At 38.2% G+C, this 27,643-nt stretch overlaps 1 long non-coding RNA gene across 1 annotated transcript in view; it reads right to left on the bottom strand.

Moving 5' to 3' along the window:
- LOC135712341 (uncharacterized) overlaps positions 1-27,643 on the bottom strand; it is a 282,237-nt gene that overhangs the window by 156,441 nt on the left and 98,153 nt on the right. The window contains exon 3 of the long non-coding RNA XR_010518590.1: positions 6,426-6,472. This is a non-coding gene — a long non-coding RNA (uncharacterized LOC135712341). The remainder of the gene's footprint in view (positions 1-6,425; positions 6,473-27,643) is intronic.

The following is a 27,643-nucleotide window of genomic DNA, read 5'->3' as shown; positions in this document are numbered from 1 at the left end:
TGCCTGATGAACTGTAGTCGTTATTTTACTCAACAAGGTCTACACTAATCACTGTAAAAAAATTGGCTGCTACTTTTTGCTATATTTTGATTAATTGACATTTTTTAGCATAACTTTTTTGATATATTTATGTTAATAACTTTATAATAAAGCATGATATATAATGTAATGGGTATTTATTGGATGAGTCGTACCATTTTGATAATTAGCAGAGTATAAAACTCATATATTTGACGTGTATAGGTGAAAAAAAGGAAAAACGCAATTTTGGAATTGGAATTGCCCGATATCTCGCTTAATGTGAGTCCTAGAGTTTTGATGTTTTGTACAATATTTCTCAATACTTCAAATTACATAACTTTGCGGTAAAAACCATTCGGCTAGGATGCTCTGTTCAAAAGATAGACTCAAGCGCCACCTATGGGCGTAAAAATGAACTAATATGAAACTTTCAAAAGATGGCGCTTTTAATATTGAGCAACTTTGTAGAACATTGTATCGCTGTAGAAAGCAAACCAACGGCGCTAGAGGTTTTGGCCATGCGGATGGCTTCGCTGCCCCACTGTGTGACGCCAGGAGGGTAGCCCCCACACCTGGACCCTACACCTATCGACCCATCAACTCATGAACCGGGGACCAACGGCTTTACTTCCCCGTTCAGAGACGTTATACCTCAGAACATCCCAGTGGCACCGACTGGGATTGAACCAAGGCCTACTGGGGTGAGAGGTAATCACGCTTACCACTACACCACCGGCGCCGCTGTTATTTAGGTTCAAAATATTATATATTGGTGTTTCCATTGGCAGCATGTTTTTCGAACTCTCACGCCCCATAAAAAATACGAATACTGCAATGATTGCTGATGTTTCAAACAATAAATAACAAGGGGCAATCAACTCTGCACACTGTGCCGAAACACAGCATGAACATACAAGAACATATTAACATAGAGATAACTCTAAGACTAGAAGGTCCCGAAATAAAGTGCTCAACTTTTTGGCTCAGCTCTGGTACTCTCTTCGGTCCCAAGCTAATCGATTCACTCCTCGAAACATAGGAAAAACCAATAACCCCTCATTTTATCTGTCAAACTTTCATAGCGAATCAAAACAAACATAGTGTAGTAATAGAATTTCGACTAGAATGGGGTACGTTAATCTTTTGCTTGGGACCAATAGGCTAGTCAAGTAGTGAGCCAATTTAAAATCGTTAGTTTCGTATTGATTGTTGATATCAAGGCACGCTTTGATAAGTAGGACACAAACAATATAATATAAAACGGCAGCACTGTTGAGTGTTGACGTTTTGCCAATCGTTGCTAAGGTTTACACGCTTACTCGAAAGTACGCATTTAATGAGTATCTTGTACTCATTTTTTATATTTATTCTTATATGTCAAAAAATAGTTATTTTCATAAAGATTAAAAAGGGTATTTTTTCTTCATTTTTGAAAATATCTTAAGGCAGAAAAAATGAGTAACAATAATAATCATTGTCAACAGTCTGATGAACTGAAAACATAAAAGCACGGAGTATTCAGGTTGCGAAATGTGTTGTCATTCTTGCAAATCGGTCGAAATTCTCGATGAGATTCTCGGTAAAAATGCTCCGACTAGTGCTGTTAAATATTATAAGATCACACAACGTAGATGTGATTGAGCCAGTGAATTCCTTTCGGCCGATGTTCATTAAGGCTAAAAATTAGCACAGTAAAATAGTGCTTTGGACGGTAGTTCCAATTATTACGAGGTAAGGAAAAGACATGAAACCATGCTGAAATTCTAACAAGTGTTCCTGTTCCAGATCAGCGGAGATCTTTGAGAAGGAAAACGACATGCTCAATTATCTTAACGTTTTCGATTAGCAGCATCCATCATCGGATTGATTCCTGCAGTGATCATATGAGGAAAACGATCTTACGGAAGCACTACTTAATGCCTCGTTTGGTCAATGAATGTTTAAGACATAGCAATACATATTTGGATCCGTTTAATATTGATTCTGGTTCAATAAAAATTATGAAAACATTTTACAATTTTAGCTTTTTAATTAGTTTAACATATTTAAAATTTAATAACAGGCAGTTTCATGAAGCAAACATTAAAAAAGAGTACTTTTTACCCAAGGGCAGAAAAAACAAAATACCCATTTTTTGAAGTATTCGTTAATGTTTACTCATTAATGAGTAAACTCGGTTGGCTACACCAATAATTTCATCAATATTAAGCAAATGGATCCCAAGTATACGACGGGAATGGTGGAACACCTACGCTATGCTGTTATTCGTACGAAAAGAACTACGAAGGAACTATGAGCATCGAGCTTGATAAATCCTTACATTCAGTATTGGAAAGTTAACCAAAACTCAATACGATTCGCGATTTACTTGATGAACTTCGTAAAATATCGCAAACTTTCCTCATGGTTTACCCAAAGGTCACCCATTGGAGGCGTTATTCCACAATACAGTTCTTAGTTTTAAACTTAGGGATGATCCATTAATTATGACACGCAAATTTGGCTTATTTTCAACCCCCCCCCCCTCCCCCCTTTGTCACATTTTTTGTATGGACCTTAATTTTTTTTTGTATGGCTCGTCACAGTTTTCAAAACTCAGACCCCCCCTAAATGTATGACATAATTAATGGACGAGTATTTTATACGAAGCGTACAACGAAGGATCAGAGCAGGATCTTCTATAAGAGTTGAGGTACATTAACAATTTTACTATGCAGAATGGACGATTAACCGGCGCCGGTGGTGTAGTGGTAAGCGTGATTGCTTTCTCACCCCAATGGGTCTGGGTTCAATCCCAGCCGAGGTCAGTGGGATTTTTCTGAGGCATAAAAATCTCTGGTCACGTTTTTCTTTGCAAGGGAAGTAAAGCCGTTGGTTCCGGCCCATGTGTGTTTGAATGGGTGCGATATCCTACGCAGGTGTGGAAGCTGCCTTCCTGCACATTCGATTGCCGTCAATGGATGGCAATCGATGTCCGTCGTTGATAGGCACTAGATCGTGGGACAGAGACCGACGTTAAATAAAGGAAAAAATTAAGGGGTTGTGTGCTAGACACGACTGCAATATGACGTAGAACTACGCAAAATTGATGTATGTCATGCATTTTTGATTATTATACTTTATCTTAAATTTTTCAAGTATTTCAATGTTTGGGTTATTATTCAAAACTCGCGACAATTCATGTTAGCATAATCGGACCACGGTTCATCTTACGCATGAGATAATGTCTTTAAATTTAATGCAATGGTTAAGAATTGACTAAATTTTCCCTACATAACTCCCTTGGGTTGATCAATGTTGAGCTATTGTGCTGTGATCAATGTACACTAAATTTTACATCGACATCGACTACAATAGGAACTGACACTATTTCTCCACACATTTTTTGTTGATTTGCACCTCAGTATAGTACCGTGGAGGCACCATCTTCGAAGCGGTTCTTAAATCGACGCACTCGATAATGCTCGACTATTTTCAATAATTATTTTTGAAATGTTGTAAATATTAATTTTAGTGCTCAGGGATAATGGTGTAACAAGATTTAAAAAAAATATCTTGTCAAAATCGAGATTCGATCAAAAATAGACGACACGTCATCATTAGGAACGCGTCAAATATGGTGCAGGCACGGTACACAAAAAACGCCTTGTATGTTGTGGGATGAAACAATTGCCGAAAAACACATAATTTTTTTTCAGTAGCTCCATCATTAGTTTTATATTAGGTTTCTGAAGCAGAGAAGAAAATGAAGATTGCATTTTATGATAACGAAACAGGTAGTTATTTTGCCTGTCAGGAGACGGTACATTAAATATTGAACAAAATGTTGGTTCATATGTCAACGAAGTAGGGGAAGAAGGGGTATAACGATCATACGGGGCTTAAGCACTTTGTTCTCCAATTTTGAGGAAAACCCTAACATAACTAACGTAATTGCCATGCATCATCATTATGTATTTTACGGCGTGTTAGTAGAATGATTGCAAAATAGAATACTGAGACTTTTCTCAAATTAAACGATTGGTTTCCAATAAGTAGGTGCTTAGTAAAACATTAATTGAAAATTAGGGGGTTCAGCTTTTGAATTTCAAAGTCCGAGCAAAAGCTCGTATACACCTCCACCTATTTAATGTTTTGATAGTAAACATCATAGTTAAGGTACACCGGTGCAAGTTGAAACAGCACATGTATCTCTTAGTAAAAGTGAATATTTACTGTAATTATTTTTGAGAGGCATTGTGTACTACCGCAAACTATATTAGAAATAATCTCAGTGATTATTCACTTCCGCTAAGAGATACATCTACCGTTTGAACTTTCCCACGCGTTTCAAGTTGTACCGGTGTATGGTAATGGATTTTGGTTGGACCTACTCATGTCATTTTCGCACTGCGTCTAAATGTATGCCGTGTTTTTTTCTTTGAATATTACATATGGACATGGAAAATGTGTGTTTGGTGAAAAAGTCTAACTTTCTAGTTTCTGAAAATACTAAAGAATGAACAGTTATCCCAAAATAGGATTTTATTAAAACGCGGGTTAGCATTCGTGAGTGATTGATCTAATTGGAAACAGTAGATAGAGCTTCTTTCTCTGTGATGCACGGTATATGCATTTGGGTTAACATCCGACGTCCCTCCTTCTTTACATCTTTTGCACGATACATACTTTCTAAGCCCCGCCTCTCACAGGATTTCCCACCGTTTTTTATTAATGGGGCGGGGCAGAAAGTATCTTTTTGGATTTCAGATTTTTATCTAATTGCATACTTCGGATTTTTATCTAATTGCATATATAGAGGTACCAGATATGTTTTACAGTCACCCACAGAATAGCATCAAAATATTGCGAGCGATTTTTTTCTCAAATTTTAAGCTCTCTATGCAGTAGTTGGGTAAAAAAATTAACGGAATTGACTACATTGTAGTTTGCTTAACATTTACTTCCCGGAAAAAAGTGATCGTTAAAGTCCATGTTTTTTCAGGTTGTCGTTATAGGGGAGGGGGTGTTTTGCATAAATAACTTTTCCGCGTTTCGTATTAGGGGCTGTTAATTAACTACGTAGACAATTTTTTGGGATTCTTGCCCCCTAGTAGTTAATGAACAGCCCCTTAGTTGAACGGGACCCAAGTCACCTTTAACCACTGACTTGCTCCTGCTTACTGCAGGACCAAGCGCTACGCCGTACGAAGCGGTAATGAGTAGTACTCGATTATGATGACTGGGTTTGGGGAAAAATTATCATTAGTACATTTTTCAAAAGTTAATTACGGAAAATTGGAAAAAAAAATATGTATTTCAGCAGGTTTGTAATGTAATATCCTATCGATTGGCGTATTTGGATTTTAATTTCATATATAAATGACAAAGTTACAAGCGTTCAAAACCTAACATTATTTCACCACATATATTTTTTGATTTGCACCCCAGTATAGTCGACAAAGACGTAGTTCTACGTCAAAATGGACAATAAAGTAGAAAACAAGCTTATCATAGGAAGTGGCCAGATTTGAATCCCGGTCTTGCCGAGCATCTTCGGGACGGAAATTTTCACACTGTCGCCTGTGTTTTTCCTCGGATATTCTTGTCAGTCATTTATCTCAATTGGCATGAACTTCGATGGCATGACCACAGGACTTTATAGGGATGACCATAGAATGCTAGAAGCGAGAGCACACCAAGTACCCAAGCAACAGGAGGAAAACAGCTGCACTAGCCTTTTCCAAATCAAATCATCGCACCCGGGACACAAAACCAACAAAATGCACAAAGGCAGGCCGGACTCAAAAAATAAATAAATAAAACAAAATAAAAGCACACAGCGGAGCAAAAACACATCCATTCTCGAATGATACTCAAAGCGCACTCAAACTTCAAGAAACGCTGCTCCATGGAATTTAGTTGTATAAAAGTTCATAATTGATTTTCCTTCGGCTCAAATCATCCCATGGAATGCTTGTTATAATGAATTAAATACAAAAAAATAATGCAAAATCTCCACGATTTAACAGAAAACATTTTTCCCTGCATTTTGATACTTCTACTTTCATTGGGAGCATAAAAACGTGTCATCGATGTTTTTCATACTACAGGATTTAACGAAAAGTGGGCCATAGCAAAAATCATTAAAACCGATTCACGTTCTGTACATATGAAAAACTGTTAAAGTTGATCAACATTTCGACAATTTTATATTTACCTCAAGGCTCTGGGGAATTGAGCCCTTAACCTGCGCTGCGCCAGTGCTTTGTTCCGACCATTATGTATTTATCACCGTCTTCTACTGGTCGTACAGATTTAACTATTTTTATTATATACAATTGTTTTCTTTTTTTAGAGGAACATAAAAAAATTCTCGCAGCATATTTCCATCACATTTTAAATAAACTTAGCTTGATACTTACCAAAATAACTTGATTGCTGCACAACGAACAAGAATTGTTACATCAGTCTGAAAATAGAGACCAGAAAGACAAAATCAGCAAATCATCCGACAAAAACCGCAGCAAGACTCTCTTTGCCGACCCGTCAAAGCTCAGCTAACCTCATAATCGGAAAATGACTCCCTTCACATTTAATCCCTCTCATGTTTCTCCATTATCGGTCCTGTAAATAAGCTAATTTGTGAAGAAAAAAAACTTGCTACTTTGCTGTCTCATAAATCAGCAAAATATCATAGCTAAAGGCAGTATCATTCTGCACCTCCATCCCCTCACCAACCCACGATGATGACGCCCGCGAAAGAAATTGCCTTCATTTGACACCTTGCTTTTGCTCGCGGTCATGCAGAGTAGCTCCCGACCGAGTAGCAGACCAGCATCACCGGAAGGATAATTCTGCCCATTCGCGTTATCACCGTCGCCGCCGCCGGAGCCCCATGACTTAAGAAAAATGAAAACATTTCACCACAACTGCCAGAAACAGTGAAAACAAAAAACTGGAATGAGGAAAAGGAGGATCTGATCCGGGTACTCGTAAAATTTAACGGCCAAAGCCATTAAAATGAGTTTGCTTTTTAAAGTGGGCCACTACGCGGTTTTCCGGGAGTTGTGCGAGTGCGTAAATTTCATTCATGGAGGAGGAAAATGTCGTTGTTTACATTCGGGATACAAGGGACGGACGTGGGTTTATTTGATAGTGCCTGTCTTCTCTCTGATGATGGAAGGCTTTGGGAGCAGTGGAACTCAGGGGTAAAATGAACATTTGAAATTTTTAGCGCTGAAATTATAAATATTCTGAAGAATTACAAACGATTGATTGGCGTGGAGAATTGAAAAGCTATGAAAGTGATGATAATTTCAAAATATTGCACGGTGAGGCGGGTATTCCAGTGCAATCATAAAATGCATTTATTTTTCGAACAAATTATTTTAATAAAATCCGGTTGATGCTATGTTAGTAGCAAACTTAAGGGCTACTCAATTGACTATAATATAGGAAAATTGATCTCTTTTCAGATTTTTAGTTGTATACATACACACTAAATTTCTTTAATGATGATCGATACTTTTTCTGCTGAATTCGTTTACGGAACGAACATAATGAAGGTTTTGTAAAATATTTGTTTTACCAATTTCCATATCTAAAAAGCTGAATTTCCGTAAATTACAGAAATTGCCGAATACTGTAAAAAATATGCTGAACAAAACTGTAAATTACTGGGATTCCACAGTACTGTAAAAAAGTAAGACAAATGTACAGTAAAAATGATGTTTTACTTAACAAACGGATGTGATTTGCTGGATTTTTGCAAAAATACCGAACAGATTTGCGAATTCCATACGGTTAAACTCAACTTTTGGCTGTCATTTTGAGGTTGGTATTTGGTTCTCCAATTTGTAAAAAAAAAAATATTCAATCACCAATGCCCGAAATATTAAAGAAATTCTTCAAAATATGACAGCAAGAGCTAGAGATCTTTCCGGTAAGTAAAATCAACAATAGGTCCATATTTGAATTTATATGTATTTTTTCCAGCAAGTTTGAAAAATAAACAAAGTACACATCACTTGCTTCTACTATCGTCCAAGGGGGGCGACACATCTAAATCTTAATTCTAGATGCTCAAAAAATCTCACACTAGCTAATCAATCTTCGAAAAATCTTCAATAATTTCTCGCATCTATTTGCATCGCGCATCATCTTTTTGCAGGAAATCTTCAAAACCGTCATTAATCTGCTTTCTATCTACTCAGCGTGCGCGCAGCTAGCCATGGCAAAACACAATCTTTCCTGCATCGTAGATAGAGTCGTCCCCCTCGCTATTGTCAGCCTTTTCTGGTCTACGTAGAATTAAGTTTCTATGTTTCTCGAGAAATCACTACTTAAAACCTCCTTACCCAACTAACATTTTCAGCTTTATAAGCCAAATTTTCCAGTGTTGTGCTGTAAAGTAGCTGCAACAAAGCTGCAGATACAGCTACAAGTAGAAGTTAGCAAAATAGTTTTGGAGAGCGATTACTCAACTTTTTTTACAACTATTATTCAATTTGTCAGTTGCACTGAATAACATCATCCAATAAACGCTAATGCTACTTCTATGCAAATATTGATCAACTTTCAACTTTTAGCTACAAAACAAAGCTAATAATCCGACTATATTACTTATTTGATGTCTTCTATACAACCAACCACTCCTGCTGAATAACATAAACATCAAAAGTGCTTCTTCAACAATTAAAAAACCTGTACTCAACTAATGAACTGTGTTATCGCTACTTTGGAAGCTATTTTACAGTCAACTAGGTTTATTTTTAGACGCGTGCAGTTTTATAGCTTTTACTCTGCTCCTTTACAAAGGCTAAGTAACTGGTCGAGAAAAGTGATTCATGTGCACTATTATAGAGCAACTACTCAGCGATCTTGTTGTGGAAGGGCATGTAAATTTGTTTACGTCATTCAAAGTGTTGGCGTAGCGAAGTTGGTAGTATCAAGGTCGTCTCGAGTTCGATTCCAGGTTCCTCCGGTGCAGGGTAAATAATTTGGTGATGTGCTTGTAACTAATTTCGATTAATTCGATTTCACAGCAAAATAAACTCAATAAAATCCTCCATAAAAAAATAGCGTAAACAATATTTAACCCGGCTTCAACAGAAAGCTGTGTAGTGATTATTGGATAGCCGGGAAAATGGTTCACAAACAAGTAAACAGCTGTATAGAAGCGTTAATGGATATGCTATAAGAGCTTGTCCCAACCGTCACAACAGCCATAAGCGAAGGAAGGCGTGATCAGAAGAGATGTTATGCCTCAGAACATCCCGGCGGCGCTGACTGGGATTGAACCCAGGCCTGCTGGGGTGACAGGTAATTACGCTTACCACTACACCACCGGCGCCGCTTAAGAGAATTACTTGTCCAATCGTTGTTTTGTTAAAGAGTTTCGTGTTTGACAGTATTTTCGAAGGGCTGCTGATCTCAGTCGTTTGAGGTGACGGAGTTGAGCAGTTTACCAAGCAGATTGTAAAAGAGGTCTTCGTAATAGTACACAATTGGTCATTGGGCAGTTGACAATCAATTCAGATACCTAGCTTCCGGGAGAGCGAGCTCGTTCGCCAGTGCAAGGTCAAGCAATCAAGCATTCGTATTTAAATCGGTGTTGATTTGCGCTAAGCCATGTAGGTTAAAACCATGAAGTAGAGTGCCACATGATGCAGATATACTTGAACGAAGAACATCAACAGTTGGCAGCTGATAATTCGTGTCTGTATTCCAAATTAAGCCAAACATGTGAACAATGTTCGCGATCTATGAATTACGCTTGATCCGGGAATTACATTCATGCTACATTATGCTGAGATCATCGCTAAAGCTAATAGACAACTCGGATTTATGTTCAAGATTGCTGATGAATTTCGTCGAACGTTATGCATTACGCCACTTCCCATGGAACGATCCTGTCAATCTCCCATCATACGCATATCGCTGCCAACTTTTGGACCTTGATACATTAGAACGTAGACGCATTATCGCTCAGGCAGTGTTCGTTGCTAAAGTATTTTTGGGCGGTATCGACACTCCCAGTATGCTAGGAGAATTAGAAATGTATACTCCTGAAAGATCATTATAAACAAGGAACTTCCTACAGCTTGGGACGCGCACAGCAAATAATGACTTTTAGTTTTAACCGCTTCTACATAATGGTTTTTTACATTTTTGGTATCAACATATCTACGGTTGCGTTTCGTTTGAACCCTGCTAATCGCAAGCCGTACAAACTGTATTCCTTAAGTTCTCGGATATTCCCTAACGTATTCTGCACTTCTATAATATTTACATAGATTTATTGGCGTTCTGTGAACTTCTGTGAAGTTTTCAAGTTTTCCTGAAATAATCTGAACTTTCCTGAAATGTCAGAAACTTTCCGAAGGTTCCTACTTTTTTTTTCCTGAAATAAGATCGAAATAAATCATATAATTCTGAAATTTTCAATTAAGTTCTAGAAATTTTTCTGAAGTTAATGGAAGTGCCCTTAGATTATCGACACTAATTCTTCAAGATCTTAAAACTTTCCCAAAATTCAAGACTTTCCTGATGTTTAATGTGCGTTCTTAATGTTATTAGAACTACACAAAAGAATTCACAGTTCTTTAGACTTTTCTGAATTTCTAAGTATTTTTTAAAAATTTCCTAAATTTCCCGTAATTTTTCAAAACTTCTTTGAAACTCGTGGAACTTCCCGTAGAATCTTTTATTTTATCTGAAATTTTCTGAACTGTCCTGCTGTTTTTGGCACTTCTTTGAAGATGCCTATATTTTCTTATAATCCGGATTTTTTCCTTATATTCTTAAAACTTTCCTAAAGCTTTAATGTTCCTGAAAATTTCGGAACATTCCTGCAATTTTTTGAATATGTCAAATTTTCTCAGAACTCCTTGAAAATTCCTGCATTTTTCTGAAGATACTGGGACTACTCAGAAGTTTTCTGTGTATCCTCCAAGTCCTCTCGACGAGTGGCGAAGGCTAGCATTCGACGATGTAATACGACCAATCTTGAGCAACATAACAGCAGATAGAAGAAATTAAATGCTGAAAATGATCATAAAATACATCCAATTTATTAATGGGAATGTTAATAACAGAATTGATGCAGGCAAACTAGAACTCATTTGGATTTCTAAATTACCTTTTTTTTTAAATAGGGTAAATGTTGGCTTCGGCACCCATTGACTGTTTTCGGCAACCTAAATTTAAACGTTAATTTCACTATGTTTTCCCATCAACGCACTTTCCTAAATGTGTGTCCAAACGATTGTTTAGCCTTTCAGCTTCAATCTGATTATATTTGAACGATCGAGCAATCCAGTAATGCTACATTTTTCTTCAAATAAAGCATACGCACTACAAAATGGGGTTGATTTCGAGTTGCCGATAATAGAACAGCTGGTTAACACGCAGTTCTAATGGGAAGGTTGCCGAAGAAAAAGAGGCTGCCGACAATAGTCACACTCACCTGAGAAGTTTGGAGCGTTGTAAAAACGCTTTCAAAACGTTTTGAAAAATTCTGTCGATTGGAATGGATAGAGAAGCAAGCAGCAGATGAATGTAAACAAACAGACACATCATATATGTGCGTGACGCTGAGAAAATGCTAGTAGAAGTGCAGACGCTGCTTAGATTGACGAGAATACGTAAATTCCGCTATATAATTATGGGTGTTACATCCGTTTAATCATTAAAAAAAATAAATTCATTTCACTTTACTTTCAACTACATGCACTCACTATATAATTTGATTACTTAATCACTCACTAACTGATCTCCTCTTCAATTCTAAACTAAGACTGAACTACAATCTCTTTGATTCACTCATATTTAATACCTAAAACTGCTGAGCATGCATCCCAGAAGTGTGTCGCTGAACGTCGTTGCTAACCACGCTTGGCACAAAGTTCGTCGAAACGTTGGTATATTGCTGAGTCGGTCATGATGTATAACGTAACTATATTTTTATTTAGAACTTAATAAACAACATTACAAAGAAAAATTTTCTTTAAAAAAAATAATAAAAAAATCTATTAAATTCTGTAAGTTTTCTTGAAGATTTTGGAACATCTTAAAAAAAATCCCTTTTTTTTAATAAATGGAACTGCTTCAGTGGCGCCGGTGGTTTAGTGGTAAGCGTAATTACCTCTCGCCCCAAGGGCCTAGGTTCAATCCCAGTCAGCGACACCGGAATTTTCTGAGGCATAAAATCTCTGATCACGCCCTCCTTAAATTATGTGTTGCAACGCATAACTTCAGAATGAAGAGATTCAAGTTTCGAAACCCGTCGGATGCGGTTCTGTTTTATGTTTGCTCTCTGTTTTGTGCGTGCGTTCGCTTTGATTGTTTTCGGTTGCATTAGCGCTGGCACTCTGCCTCCCCGACGGTTATGCGTGTGTGATTGTGGTGGTTTTCTCGCTTTCTGGGAAGTTTTTGAATCGAGAAGGAAACGTGATTCATCGTGTTTGCAAGAATCAGAAGAGATGTCGCTATCTGCATACTTGTTTTATTTTCTTCGCGTGTGCTTCCGGACCAGAAATGTATGGCATAGTGAAGCGATCGATGCTTGCGTCGGAGGTGTTGGGTTTTCTAATCGTTCTATGATGGTGTTGGTGATCAGATGTACTACAAACACTGAAGGGTCTGCGCATTCTGCTGTGAATCCTGCGGTTTGCTTCCAATACAGTAGCGCAGGCGAAAGAGTGATGAATGGTCTCAATGCTTCGGTGTGAAAAAAAACGGTTGCAAGGATATTGGCAAGGTTAATACATGAAACAGCTTAAAAAACATGGAAAGACAGGCTTATAGCAGATAATTTCGGTGAGATCTTTCTTTTTTCCATTAATTTAAATTTGTTTACATTTTCACATAACCATTACTTTATATTGCCAAATAGAGATTCCTAAATATATTCCATTTCCTACTAACAAAAATGTTCCCTCCCGTGGCATCTATGAAGGTAGTATGGGTTCCTTGCACCTTCTTAAGTAGATATTGAACTAATTTTCCTTCCTATTCCTTGCGATTGTAAGGATGTGGCCAGGTGTATAATGCGATGCTTGATTTTTAGATTTTAATGCGTAGGAAAAACCACTAGTCCCAAGTGTTTTTTCACGGCAACACACGATATTTACTACAAAATGTATTGGTTGACCATTATATAGCCCCCCACGATTTGTGCAACCGCTTATGCTTTGCTGCTATGCTATGCTATTTATGAACAATCCAAGCAAAACTAAAAAAAAAATTCATTTGCAAAATACCAAAAACAAAAAATCCTCATTTCCATCTGTATGTTTTCTCATGAGAACAAGAATGGATTTTTCAAATAAAGGGTGATACGGTCAAAATTTGGTCAAGGGAAAACGCGTGTAAATCGGTGAAATCGTTTATTTAAAAAATCAAATTAAATTTCTTTTTCAAGTTCAATTAGTATAAAATTCAGGAAAAATATTCAGTTAGGCTTCCGCTTTTCCAAATCCGAATTGCCGGGCCTTACGCTTGACCCCTGCCATCAGATTTTGTACAGCCACCTTGTCCACCTTCTTCGCCGCAGAAAGCCAGTTTGCCTTGAACTGCTGCTCGCCCTTAGCAGTTTTTTTGATCTTCTTTAGGTTCCGCTTGACAATAGCCCAGTATTTCTCAATTGGGCGGAGCTCTGGCGTGTTGGGAGGGTTCTTGTCCTTGGGAACCACCTGCACGTTGTTGGCGGCGTACCACTCCATGGCCTTTTTACCGTAATGGCAAGATGCCAAATCCGGCCAAAACAGTACGGAACAACCGTGTTTCTTCATGAAAGGCAGCAGACGTTTATTCAAACACTCTTTCACGTAAATTTCTTGGTTGACAGTCCCGGAAGCTATGAAAATGCTGCTTTTCAAGCCACAGGTACAGATGGCTTGCCAAACCAGATATTTCTTTGCGAACTTTGACAGTTTCATGTGCTTGAAAACATCTGCTACCTTTCCCCTTCCTTTTGCCGTATAAAACTCCTGTCCCGGAAGCTGCTTGTAGTCGGCTTTGACGTAGGTTTCGTCGTCCATTACCACGCAGTCGAACTTCGTCAGCATCGTCGTGTATAGCCTCCGGGATCGCGCTTTGGCCGTCGTATTTTGTTTATCATCGCGATTTGGAGTCACTACCTTCTTGTAAGTCGATAGTCCGGCTCGTTTTTTGGCTTGATGCACGGTTGTAGACGATACACCCAGCTTATTTGCGGCATCTCGGAGAGAGAGGTTAGGGTTTCGCTTGAAACTATCGGCAACTCTCTTTGTCGTCTCAGCGGCTTCCGGTTTTCGATTTCCACCCGATCCAGACTTCCTGGCTGTCGACAAACGTTCCCCAAACACTTTAATTACATTTGTAACGGTTGATTTGGCAACTTTTAGCGATTTTGCCAACTTTGCGTGCGAGTAGCTCGGATTTTCGCGATGCGCGAGCAAAATTTTGATACGCTGCTCTTCTTGCTTGGACGGCATTTTGACAACTGAAGAGTGAATTCCAAAATCAAAATAGGAGCAACATTCTACACACACACACCTTCAAAATGAGGGGTGTTCAGGTTTTTTAAATGCAAAATTGAAAGAAATACGTCAAGTTGATATTGACCAAATTTTGACCGTATCACCCTTTACGTGGAAACCTTTAGGTAAAAAAACCTAATCCTTAACACTTGTCAGACCACTTACCACGAAATTACGGGCTAAGAAATTATCAAAAATATGGAGACTTAATAGTTAGTTTTCTGAAGTTGCAAACGTGGGACGAAATACATCACCGATTTATTTTTTTTTTTTTTGAGAAGTCATGCATACACTTTGTTCTACGAAATAAAAATATGTTTAAGTCGATGTGTAACATCAATTAGAAGCACTTAATTAAAAAAAAATATATTTGGCTTGACAGAACTGCACACTGTATGCAAGCGTTCTAGTGAAATTGATAAGCGTATAAAAAATGCATTTTAGAGCACGTGTGTTAAAATTTTGCAAAAATTACATGCTGCTTCAATTATGTTGTTCATGATCTTTTCTGTGTTGTTTGAAAGTAGAGCTTCATACTAGGAAAGCAACAAGTTAAGTAGACAAACATAAAGTCAAATGATAAATCATTGGAGATTCTGATACTTCTTCGCTTGCTTTTAAATGACATTTGTTTAGGTTGATTGGTTGTCTTTATTAAGGAGATTTTCAGCCATACATTTGTTTAGTGATTGTCTGAAGGAAATTAGGATGAATTTAATTATTAGGATAATTTTTAATTATCATTATATTTTGCTTGTGAAAACCATTTGATAACAACATTTTCAACTGCGCTGAAACTCTGCGGATGATGTTGTCGGATCAGAGATGATGCGACGGAGATACGACTTTGTTTATATGTATCACATTTTCAAGTAGCGTAACTTTGATATTATAGATTTGGAGGACCTCAAGATAATCAAATATAACTAGACTATGCGAGTTTCTCTGATGATAATAGTGGCCTGAAATAGAAGAAACAGAAGAAACAAACTTATGAAATTGATATGTGTTGTTCATAAGTCGAGCCTTATGATTTTTTTAAGCCTATTTGCCTCAGTGCAGATGTCATACTTACAATACCGCGTCAATATGTATTCACTAAGGGTGCTTGCATTAAGTACGTCATGCGAAATTTAGGGAAAATCAACTCCCCTCACCCCTTTTGTCATGTTTTTCCTATACCTAATGCATTGCTTTTCACACAGTTAAGCTCCCCTCCCCTCTCCACACTTAGCGCGTGCCGTACTTAATGGAAGCTCCCTAATGGAAATAGAAAGCAGAAAATCATTCGCCTGGTTTTGTCATACGATATTTAGAAACATTGAAATTAAGTTTAGTTGAATCCATTCTATGGTAAGAGGACGATTTCGTTCAGTGTATGTTTTAGGCACTGACTGGTGGTCCACTTTCGGGAAGATCTTTCCGTCACCTGTCATCACCCTCATCGAAATCAAAATTATGTGCAGAGCTCGGTATAAGGCGACGACACAGGGAGGCAACAAACTCAGGCTCAGCGAAACGGTTGTGGAAATGAGCTGCCAAAGAAGAATGATGCAAAATGCCAGTATCAGAGAGATTAAGAGAAGAAAAAGAAGAATAAGAAGAAGGCGAGTAAATGGTTATTGCTCTTTTAGTGGCACTACGTGACAAGATTCGTTAAAAGCATCGTCGTGGGAAATGTTACGAATTTCCCAAACATTATGACGAAATTGTTTGTTGACGATAGATGAAATTGGACAAGTTATTGTAGAGCATAAATAAACATAAAAAGTTTCGGGAAGAGCACTGATGCTCAAGAACTCTCTTAAATCCTTTGTGATAGAAATAAATGAATGTGAATAAGTCCTTACCCTTATTCTTTGTTCATCCAAAAATCAAAGCCCGTCATTTGTGCAAAGGCAACCAATTCACAAATTGAATCAAATACCGCAATGGGTGAACCAGAACAACGCAAATCTTTCACTGCATTGCCTTCTTCGTGCCCCTAGGATTGAATCTACATGTTTTTGAGTGGTCTTTTCCCTCCTTTCCATTGTCTGATTCCGTCTAACTCACCTGCCGTTCGTATTTTTTCTTTTCTGATTTGTCTTCTCCAACTGAAGAGAAGACGTTCCCGAAAAGACTCAGATCGATTTCTTAAACCTTTTCATTATTCCAACAAGAAGTAATCCGCCGAATTACTGCTTACTTCTTAGTTTTTTTGTGTCCTCGAGCCAGAAAGAGGGAGAATGAAAGAACAAACTGACTAGAATCTTGATGCGACTCGCTGATCCCTTTCGGCTTGAACATGGCACATTCTGACGGGAAAAATTTGTTCAACTAAATAAGATTGCTTCCTCCTTACATTCGTCCCAATCCCACTGTGTAGGGACGTTAGACGAAAGGCTATTGATCCGTGCACACGTGCACTAAACGATGGCGCAATGGAACTCTTATCTCTCTCTTCCTGGTTCGTATTAAATTCGAATCCACTACTTCCCAAAAATAACCGGCTGACGAAGCGCTAATTGATTACGTGCACATAGATTTTGTAGTTGCATTAGCGCATGCGGTTTGTGTTGGGTCTTATCCATTCGCATCCAACAAGATATCAAACACAGAAAGCCATATTTTCCGCTTCACTGCCGTATAGGAAGATCCCCATTAAACATGGCGTGGTGGACTAATTTTATCAGTTCGTACGCACTGAATGTGAACCATATCCGAGTTTAATGGCGATATGATGGAGGAAAAGCGACGGCCACCCGTGGACTTTAACTGTCGTAGGCGGAAAATAATGAAATGAAATATGTTTCGGCCACGTGGCTACGCCGGACACGAAGGAAAGGATCAGTAGGGAGTCCATCGCACAGTGGGGCAACTCCTAACAAAACTCGGACAAAAGTCTGTAAGGCCACCAAAGATTATTTTCGATCAGTTTCGAGGATAAGAACCATTTTTACCAAATTGGCCAAATTCGGGAATGGTACCAGAACGGGTACTCCCAAGGAAATGACCAAAATGTGTTTTGATCTAAAACTTAGCGTGCGTTATTAGTATTGCAATAATTTGTTAATAAACCTAATTACCTATGGTCATAGCCTACTTTGATGCCTCGCTTGTCTTTGCGTCGAACCGATTTGTGCAGTTCATCAGACTTGATATTCAAAACCATAATTTTCACTAACTTTGGAATGCTTCCGAAACACAGAGATGCGATTTTTGAAAAGCTTATACAATTTCCTTTTAGATCTCGTTCGATTTTGTACGGAAAGTACTGAGTACCAATCAGAGATACCAGATTTACAAACATGTCTGTGAATTTACAGACTTTTATTTTTTTTTTTTTCTTCACAGACATTTTTTTCTTTTCAGACATTTACAGACTTTTATTTTTTTTGTTCACAGATATTTACAGACTTTTGTAATCGAGGGAAAATTTTAAAGTTTATTTGGTTACACTGTTTTACACACTTAAGGTTCAATTTACATTGATGCATTTTTTTTTTAAATTCAAAAGCAGTTTTCTTCGACGCATTATTTTAGATTGCAAAAAGCTCGCGTCATTTGTGTAAAATATCAAAAGAAATGGAATAATGCGAGCTTTTTGCAATCTGAAATAATGCGTCGGAAAAAACTGCTTTTGAAGTTTTCCAAAAAGCACCAAAGTAAATTGAACCTTAATCTAGCTCAGTAAAATCTTCAACAGCCGATTACCTCTGCATTTATTTTTGCGGATATATCTGCAAAATATCTGTTTGTAAACTGATATCTCAGCAAAATGTTATTTGTTAAATGAGTTTTGGCATTCGTTTTACTGAAACTTAGCAAAATAAATTGCAGAACTACTCGGCTGTTGGAATCTCGGCGAAAAAAAAAATTAAGTAATCAAATTACACTTTTTCAACACGCATTAGAAATCCGCGCGTTTTCAAATCCACCACACGAACAAGCTGTCACTTTTATAGACTGTCATAGTTATAGACCTGTCAGTGTGCTGCCATGTTGCATCCAAAACGAACAATTCCATACGATTTGACGGTTTGTTTGGATACGTCAACTCAAGTTAGCCGGTTTATAACTTGACTGTCTGTAGTCACTGGCTCTGAAAAAGTGAATGAAACGGACAGTGTGTTTCCATCCTATTCCATCTTTTTATTCGAGTACACCCACCCCGGATGCAGTTGTAGTGCTGAACGAAGTAGCTATTTTCGTCGTTTTGTACCTGAATAAGAGTCGTTAAAATTTGGTGAAATTAAAGGTAACCCGAGAGGAAACCACATTGCGAACTTTTTCATATGATCAGGAAACCTATAAGTAAAGGAAATCAATATAAATACTTGCACTAATCATTATGTTGAGCTCCATGTATCGTACGATGCATTTCGGCGCATGTCATAATCTGTCCACCTCCGGTACCCGGTACATTTGAAAGAGAACATTGTGATCATTGGGTCTGAATATGAGCACCATTGATCTTATAGTGAAATTCTAATGTGATTTGAGGTGTCGCATGATGAGTTTTTAATATGGGTCATTCCAGCTCAAGTGGGTACAGAATTTAAAAAAGTTATGGTCGTTGTCACCGATTTGAGCCAAACTTGACCAAAATGCTTATTTTGGCTTTCTGAACAAATGCCTTTTTTGATTTTACTCTAAAGTGCCTAGATCCTTCTGGGCTACAACCCTGGATTTTCGAGATTTAAAAAAATTTAAACTTTCAGAAGTGATTACTCCACAACCAAATAAGCTATTCGTAATCTTAGAACGTCAATTTAAAGGTTTTTTTTTTTAATGTAAATTCACATAGGTATTCTCACATTTTGATCTTGGTATAGTAACTACAGTAAACATACTGATTACCGGCAGGAATCAAAATTGTAAAAAATGGCCTATTTTCACCATGGGTGGGATTTTTTATTTCTTATTTTTTTGGGCTCAAATTTTCACCACACTTTGGAAAACTCTTCTTCTTGATGTTTTTGTAAGGACAAACGATTTGGACAAATAGTTTTTAAGATATGACCAGATGAGTGAGTGGTAGTTTTGTGCTCTTCTGGTGGAAAATCAAAGCTATTTTTTATTCCTTCACGCAGATAGCACAATAATATTTATTTGTTATTTTTCACATGTTCTTGGCAGGATTCTCATTATATAAAATCATAGCTAGCCCATTTATTTACTTCTGTCTATAATTTAATTGCGGTCCTAAAAGTGAAAAATACGTTCCTGTAGGATTTGCTTTAGAAGTACGATGAAATCAGATAAATTAGCAGTTACATATATACAATTTCAGTCGTTAATGACAGCTGCTTCTAAGATCACGAATAGCTTATTTGGTTGTGGAGTAATCTCTTCTGAAAGAAGATTTTTTTTTAATCTCAAAAATCCAGGGTTGTAGCCGGGAGGGATCTAGGCACTTCAAAGCAAAATCAGAAAAGGCATTTGTTCAGAATGCCAAAACAAGCGTTTTGGCCAAGTTTGGCTCAAATCGGTGATATCGACCACAGGTAGTGTATCCACTTGAGCTGGAATGAAACATATATCAATATTTTGCGAATTCCCCAGTTGGATCTGGAATTCACATTTTCGTTCATATCTTAGGAACCATAATTTCGACCAAAACATAAATCAATAGCGATCTATGGGGATCTGAAACACATCTTGTGGAATTTGTTCCACTCAAATTGATTCAGCCATCTCTGCGAAAAGTGAGTAAATTACACTCATACAGTGGTAGACATTCGTTTAGCCGAGACCCAGTTTTTCTATGTATATCGAAAGTAATACACAATGAATGCTCGGATGGTCTTGTACGATAGATTTCATTTATTTCTAACAAATTCATTAAAAAAATTAAAATTACGTTACGTTTGGATAAAAAAAATTGAAAAAAAAATATCGGTACACGGGTAGACATTCGTTTAACCGAATTGTTAAATTTCACCATGAAGATGACTTTTAGTAAAGAATTTCGAAGAAAATCGATAGTTAATACTTAGTATGGCCGCCATCGTTACGAATCACTTCAAAAATACGGTTTGGCATCGAATCAGACAGCTTTTGCAGTGTTGCTATGTCGATTTTGGCCCAACAATCTTGAACTGCTGTTTTAAGACTGGAAATGCTGTCAAACTGACGTCCGTTTGCGTAAACCATTCCAACCAAGATTCCCCATAGGTTTTCTATGGGATTACAATCAGGACTGCAAGCTGGCCAGTCATGTTTTTTTCATCAAACCAAGCCTTGTATTCACGTGGATAAATGCATTGTCCTGCTGAAAAACGATGTCCTCATTTGCGTCGTTTTCAATATGACCGATCAAAACGTCATCCATTAGCTCCAGGTATATTTCGGAATTCATCCGGGTTGAGATGAAGCAAATCGGAAGCTTTGCATGGTAGGAAAAGCCAGCCTATACCATCAAACTTCCACCACCAAAGTTTCACTTCGATCTAACGACGCTGGTTTGATTCAAATCGTGCCAGTAGCAACTATAACAATCAGGCCCGTCTAAATTAAACTTTTTCTCGTCAGAAAACACAACACTATACACTTAGAAAAAATCATGTAAATTTAGGTGCCCTGAGACTGACATATACGAGCGTCATTTTTGACATAAAATTGAGTCATAACATACGTGAAATTCAACTCAATCAAACGTACTTTTCGTCGAGTAACGAACTTTTTAATCTCGGAGCACTTAATGTTACATGACGTATTTGTTTACGTCTGATCCTTTATGTCAAAGATGGATTCCGTCACGTGTAAAATTAGTTATTTCTAAGCGTGTACCCCATTCCGTCTTCCACTCCATGTACTTCCGGGTGAACTTCAGCCAATTCTGCTTATGAGTGAGATTGAGCTTCGGTTTTCCTTGTAGTTTCTTCCACTTGATGTTTGGCGATTCATTCAGAATCCACGTAATTTGTCGGGAAGTAACCGGAACATCGAGCTTTTGCTTTATTTGGGAACAGGACAGTCGATTCTGTGTTGCTTCATGCCTGATTTGACCTTTCATCCTTAACGATACTTTGGTGCGCCCTTTGGTGGCACGTTTAATGCCATATTTCGAACCCATTTTGAGGAAATTCCTTACTGCTTTCTCAGATCGACCAATTTTTCGGGCGATTGAGACATTCGAGTGGCCCTCTTCCTTGAACAATCTTATAATCCGACGTTCTTCCTCCGTCAGTCGGGCACCCTTCGCCATTCCTGAAACTATTACATTTGTCATTAATCAATAAAAATTAAACACTGCATTATTGACGCACCTTGTTGATTTTAAGTTGTTTTATCGAAATGCTTTAAAACACACTTGTAAACCGCGAGATATTTGCCAAAAACAAAACTTTTTCGCACCTCGGCTAAACGAATGTCTATGGTGAAAACGCTGCTTGAATGTTTACATCCGCCGCTACTGGTTTGGTGAGTGTGTGTGTGTGACTCGTTCCTCTCTCATCAAAGTGATGCAGATACACTACCACTACGACAAATCACATCCCGAATAAAAACATGTTTTAAATATAATTTTTGAATGTTTTCAAAATTTTTAGCTCTCGGCTAAACGAATGTCTATCACTGTACGAACTTACATACATACAATTATATATACACACATCCAGGAACATTTTCCGATCCCGTTGAGATGAGTCTATTGGCTTATGCCATTCGTATCTCCGGATCTTGGAACGAAATTGTGTTTTCAAGTGCTTCATAGCCTTTCGGCACACCTTGTTGTACGAGAAAGGCAAAAAGGATGGTATCAGCAATTTGTGTTATATTTAGCCAAGTTTTTCGCCCCCAGGTGTGTAATTATTTTCCTAAATGCAATGAATATGTTGCTTGATCTATCTTATTTCAAAACTGTATTTGTAAAATCGTTACAACAGTGTTAGTGTTTAGCGCCAAATCATCGTACTTGGTTTCGTTGTACAGTACCCTCAATTTCTCGATGATATTAATTTCGATATTCCTTCCTATCCGAATCGTTCCAGCAATCCTGATCATGATTTTTCAGTACTTTTTGAGCACGAAGTGTTTAAAATCGTATAATTATGCTTATAAATTGCTCTTTTGATTGTCAATTTCTCCATATTTAGGTGGTGGCAAGTTGAATCTCTCACTAAGATGTGTTCGTTCACCCGCTGCTGGCGTGCAAAAGGACCAGTACTAAGTAACTAACGGATTTTCACACGGCATGGAATATAAGATCGACTCAAATTTAAGTTTGAATTACTCAAACTCTAGAAAACGTAGTTTACTTGTAGACTTTCATCAAAAGCATATGAACATATGAGACAAATGCAATTTAAGTGATTTATCATATAGAACTCATGTGATCACATGAATGTTATATGAAATTCAGTTAGATATCATTGGTTTTGTTAATGGACAAATATTATGTGCATTCCCAATGGAAACTTTTTCTGTGTAATAATTTCATATGTACATCGAGATGTTGCTCATATTTATTAGGAAATTCCTGTAAAAGCTCAGAATGTTTTACTCAGTCTATGAGTTAACTACGTCGTCCTCTTTGAGTCGACCTCATTTGTCATGTAATCGTAATTAATATTTTTATTAATTGCTTTTAACGTATGGTAACGCGTAAATGGATGCATTCCCAACCCCAATTAATTTCAATTCGTTAAAAGCAAGTATTTTTTGCTTGAACATAACTTTTACTGAAATTTCAAATTTTACAAACTATTTCGAAACAAAAGATGATTCTCCCCGTCACACGCAAAACTTCTGCAAATTTTATGCAGCCCAATTACAGACATTTCTGAAATTCACAGACATTTTTCGCAGACTTCCGGAATAAAAATCTGGCATCTCTGGTACCAATGCTACTGACCCTACCTATCGACCCATCAACGTATGAGCGGGGACCAACGGCTTTACATGATCGGAGATTTCGTGCCTCAGAAAATCCCGGCGGCGCCGACTGGGATTGCACCTAGGCCTTTTGGGGTGAGAGGCAATCACGCTTGCCACTAAACCACCGGCACCGCTATATAGATCGGTGATCAGATGAAAAAGTATGCAAACAAATTCAAGTATGTTTTTTTGGATATGATGCACACTTAGAAAAACTATGGTTTAATTTGTACACAGGAGATAAAACACATCCAGGGTGCCTTCCATTCATTTTGGCTAAAAAAATGTTTTATGAAATTATGGAATAATAAGATATTATAATAATATTTTGTTTGTGTAAGCAACAAGAAAAGATTGTGGAATTTATGTTTGACACATAATATCAGCCAATGTTGCTGCATGAGAGTCGCAATAAGCGATTTTGTCATTTATCTCACCCACTCTTCGCTCTTCACTCTTCGCGAAGAGGCGATCAGAAAATCGCTCATTGTGGCTCTGTCAAAGCTAAATTTGCAGGTTTTATGTGTCAAACACAAACTTTGAAATCATTTCTTGTTACTTACACATACAAAATACCATCATAATATCTTATTATTCCATAATTTCCTAAAACATTTTTTTAGTCAAAATGAATGGAAGGCACCCTGAACACATCTATGTAAAATATAATTTGGCTAGCATTTTTTTTTTTTCGCAAATTTGAACTTTGAAATCCTACCTAAAATACATTTCATAACAAAATGAACTGCAAAATTGGATTTCCCAACAGAATTTAATGAAGATTATGAGAGAAAGGTCAAGATCTCAGAATTAATTGATTTTTTTTTTATCATTATTATTTCCGCCCTTGCCCCACTGTGCACCCTCGTGATGGACGCGTGCCTTGCGTGTACCTAACTATGTCACCAGCAGAAGGGTAAGGCCGTGAGTGCATAATGCACATTTTCCGACTGCCACCGTCAGAAGCCGAGTGTTTTATATGCGCTTTTGAATTGGGTTGCTTCGTTATTGTTGTATTTTGCTGAAGCTGCTGCGGTTGGGTGACCCATTTCGATATTGACAGGGAAGCGAGCTTATCCACTTTGGGACATTGCATTGCGATGACAGTTGAAAGCTATGATGTTAAGTAATGCTCATATTCAGTGGAGATGAAAATCATGTTTTAAATACTTCAATCTTTTGTATGTTTTTGTACATTTGTACATCTGTTGACAAATACTACCATTGATTTTAAAAATTATTTTTTCATGTATACCCGGATACGATTTTGGTACCAAACAACAACAAAAAATGTAGGTTGCTTATGGTTTTTATTTATTTTTTTGTTTCTTTAATAGAGTGATATTCAGCCCTAGACTGGTTCGTCTCTAAAACCTCCAGAAGGGAGGCTCTCAAAAACGTGGGGGTGGAAGATCCAGATGGGAACTCCTTTAAAACATATTTTACAGAGTATTTTTAATAAGTGTTTTTGTTTTGTTCCTGTCTCGTTTCATTTAAGGGGTTCCTGATTACGGTTCCCCCGAACACCACAGTGCCCTGGGATCCAAACGAATGTTGTGTTATGGCTTGTACTCGAAAAAAATGTACCATTTTTATCCGTCTATATCTTTTTTATCCGTTGGTAAAAATAGATTTTTTTTTTTTTCTTTATTATAGAGATTTTTAGCCATAGGCTAGTTCATCTCTTAGTAAAAATAGATGAAAATCTGGGTATAACTAGTTTGGAGTGAATTGTTTACATGTGCAAAATTTCATAACAATCGGTTCAGTGGTTATTGAGATGTCATCGAGACAAGAAGAAAATCGCCGGAGAATTTAGCGGAGAATGGAAAATACGACTGTGACCATGAGATGGATCGGAAGACATCTGGGAATCACCCATACAACTGTGTCTCGGGTGGTAAAATCGTTTAAGGAGTCCCAGACGACCAAGCGGCGGGCTGGAAGTGGAAGAAAATCGAAGACAGCCCTGTGAAGGCCCGGAATTTGTTGGATTATTTCAAGCGTAATCCAAACCTTTCGATTCGCGATGCGGCTCTGAAGGCAAAGTGTTCCGCCTGGTTCGTTCAGCAAACCATGAAACGAGCTAGGCTTCGTGAATTCAAGGTCCGGAAGGCACCGAACCGGCGTGATCAACAAAACACGGCGGCCAAATCCCGCGCAAGGAAGCTGTATCGAGAGTGGTTAACGAAACCGATGTGTGTGGTTATGGATGACGAAACCTACATCAAGGCAGACGCAAAGCAGATACCGGGGCTGGAGTTCTACGTTGCCAAATCATGGTTTGATGTTCCGGAAGACATAAGGAAGAAGAAAGTGGACAAATTTGCCAAAAAATACTTGCTCTGGCAGACCATATGCCAATGCGGTAAACTGAGTAAACTGTACATCACAATGGGTCAATGGGTACCATCAACAGCGAAATTTACCGCACCGAGTGCCTCCAGAAGCATCTGTTGCCCTTCCTGCGGTCCCACGGAGGCGAGACATTATTTTGGCCAGACCTGGCATCATGCCATTTGCGCGATCGACGTTGGATTGGTACAGAGACAATAACGTTGTTTTTGTACCAAAAACCGCCAAACAGACCCCCCATCCCCCTCCCCCAAATTCACCAGAGATTCGTCCGGTGGAAATATGTTGGGCCATAATGAAGGCAAAAGTTCGAAAATCGACCAAGGTGTTTAAGAACGAGCAGGAGTTGAAGAAAGAATGGATTAAAGTGACCAAGAAGGTCAGCTCCACCATTGCACAAAATGTAGTGAGGGGTCTTAAGGGAAAAGTGCGGGCTTTCAGCGATGGAAAGGAAATTAAATAAAGTAATTATGCCGAAACATAATCCATTTGTATTAAGGGGGTAGTCCACTCTGGAAATTTCAAAAAATCTTTTTTTTTTTGCTTAAAAATACTCGTGTCCAGACGCTCCAAGCGCGATCAGGTGAGCGCTCGGAGAACCCGCCCGTTACTGGCGAAACGGCGTGTCTTAGTAGTTCCAACTGCTGCCGCGATTATCTCTAAACGATGTTTTCAAAATTGGCTGGCGCTTTATTTTAGAAACGGCTCATTCGATTTAAACGGCGATTGAATTTTCGAGTTAAGTACCTTTTTTTCTAGTCTTGTACGTAGCCGATTTTCAAAAGAATCAAAAATTGATTTTTGGTGCAAGCTTTTATCTCCAATTTTAGGGTACAAAAACGGACTGTTTTTTCAAAACGTCGCCAAATTTTTATTTTTCAACCGAATCAAAAACGGCTACGTACAAGACTGGGTCATCTATCAGAGAATAACCACAAAAAAATTCGTTGTTCCAGCTCCAGTGGTGTGACCACACTTTGCCCCGCGACGACTCAGACAGGAGGTCTCCTGGGGAACCTGGTGCAGCGGCTACAGGAGACATCCAATCGCGCCAAAAAAAAACCTCAATTAAAGAGGACATTTCAATTCACAAAACAATGCATTCCTTTGTTGAATTGATCGTTATTTACCCTAAACAAATCGTGAAAATGACCTATTTTTCATGCCGCCAGAGTGGACTACCCCCTTAATTCATTCCCTGAAAGTTTCAAGAAAATCCGACTTAAAATAAATTTTTGGCGAACACCTTTGTCTGGTGAATTTTTTTTTTCGAGTACAGGCCTTATTTGGTGCATGTTCCTGGATCTGGATGGGTCATTCTGGTGAAGATGGCTATCGGTCGTTCATCCGAGGTGGTGGCATCGATGAAGGCTTCAGCGGAGAAAATCGAACATTGGTCTGGCAGTCGGTGACATTCGCTGAGATTGAGGCCACAGATCCCGATCCCCACCTTCCCCTGAGCAACCGAGCCATTTGTGTATCTAATTGAGTATCCTTCGTATTTTTGTTTTTGAAGGTCTATGACAGTTTGTGCCGCTGCCAAAGGGTTGGAACCTGCTTTAAACTTATTTTTTATTGTAGGATCGGATTCATTTTTTGGCAGGCTTCAACTCCTGGCCCCACACCAGTGGACCCTGGACACTTGTGGGAGTACTTGGTTGGATGATTCTCTGAGGTGTTGGTTAGCCTCAACGAGGAGGAAACCTTCCTTCTTGCTCCCGGACGTGTTTTCACATTGGCTGATGGCTCGATGGCAGATTGTTTTGGTTATGTACCTGTTGATGGGGACCACTCCACCTTCGATACAGGCAGCTACTCCAGGGGTACCTGGGAGGAGGTCCGATGAGAATCGTAAGGCTTACTGGTAGACAGATGCAAGTTTTCCACTAGCAGGGTCATTG

The sequence above is a fragment of the Ochlerotatus camptorhynchus genome, unplaced genomic scaffold (assembly GCF_037179485.1).
Source record: "Ochlerotatus camptorhynchus isolate MF236.1 unplaced genomic scaffold, CSIRO-AGI_Acam_v1.1 ptg000471l, whole genome shotgun sequence".
Lineage (NCBI taxonomy): Eukaryota > Metazoa > Arthropoda > Insecta > Diptera > Culicidae > Ochlerotatus > Ochlerotatus camptorhynchus.
The sequence above is the reverse complement of the archived record's forward strand: the minus strand, read 5'-3'. Positions and strand labels throughout refer to the sequence as shown.